Raw genomic sequence first — 1,009 nt, 5'->3', positions numbered from 1 at the left:
AATACCAACATGAGCGTAAGGACACAGGACTCCCTCCATCCCTCCATCCCTCCCCTCCTATCTCCTCTCCTCCTTTCTATCACACTGTTTCTATCACTCTATCCTCTGTCAAGTTCTCATTCTCTCTCTCTCTCTATCTCTCTCTGTCTCTCCCTCCCTCCTTCTCCTTCCCCCTCCCTCCCTCCTCCCACCCACCTCTCTCTCCCTATCTCTCTCTCTCTCTCTTACTCCCTCTCCTTCCCTCCCTCCCTCCTCCCACACACCTCTCTCTCTCTCTTTCTCCCTCTCTCTCCCTCCCTCTCCTTCCCTCCCTCCCTCCTCCCACCCACCTCTCTCTCCCTATCTCTCTCTCTCTCCCCCTATCTCTCTCTCTCTGATAATGACACCTCACAAGATCACTGATATTCTGTTACACAGATGCTCTTTTCATATCTGATGGTATTTATATATCTGCCTGGCTGACATTTTCTGTCTCCCTTCCTCCCTACCCCCCCTCTCCCCACCCTCCTCATCCCTCCCTCCCTCCCTACCCCCTCCCCCTCCTCCCACCCTCCCTCCCCCAGGACAAGCAGCAGACCCCCAGCAAGCGGTCGTGGGGGGAGGGCATTAGGAAGACCCACTCTCCCCCCTCGTGGGTGAGGAAGGATCTGGAGCCGCTGGTCGCCTCCCCCCTGGAGCTGCAGCAGGTGGAGTGGGAGAAGGCGGGCGCTACCATCCCATTGGTCGGCCAGGAGATCATGGACCTGCAGACGGAGGTGTGAGGGGGAGGAGCCAGGGGGAGGAGCCAGGAGACAGACAGACTGCTGCAAGCTCCGCCCCCCCCTCCCACCCCCCTCCTCTCCTCTCCCCCCCACCACCACCACACCCTAATTTCACATTTCAGAAGCCACGCCCACCCCAGTCCCCCCTAGCCGACCTCCGACCTTCCCCGTCCCTGTGACCGATCCTTGCCCCGCCTCTCCCTCCCGCCGACATCGAGTCCAAACTGGCCCCCAGTGGGGAGGAAGAG

General features: G+C 60.1%; 1 pseudogene across 1 annotated transcript in view; it reads left to right on the top strand.

The window, feature by feature from the left end:
• Positions 1–761, top strand: part of LOC308166789 (adhesion G protein-coupled receptor B1-like) — a 68,637-nt pseudogene extending 67,876 nt beyond the window's left edge. Inside the window, exon 23 of the transcript in view lies at positions 564–761. The product of the transcript in view is annotated as an adhesion G protein-coupled receptor B1-like (transcript). The remainder of the gene's footprint in view (positions 1–563) is intronic.
• The last annotated feature ends 248 nt before the right edge of the window (positions 762–1,009 follow it).

The sequence above is a fragment of the Nansenia antarctica genome (assembly GCF_963989245.1).
Source record: "Nansenia antarctica genome assembly, chromosome: 10".
Taxonomy (NCBI): domain Eukaryota; kingdom Metazoa; phylum Chordata; class Actinopteri; order Argentiniformes; family Microstomatidae; genus Nansenia; species Nansenia antarctica.
This window is presented reverse-complemented; position numbering and strand designations above follow the sequence as displayed.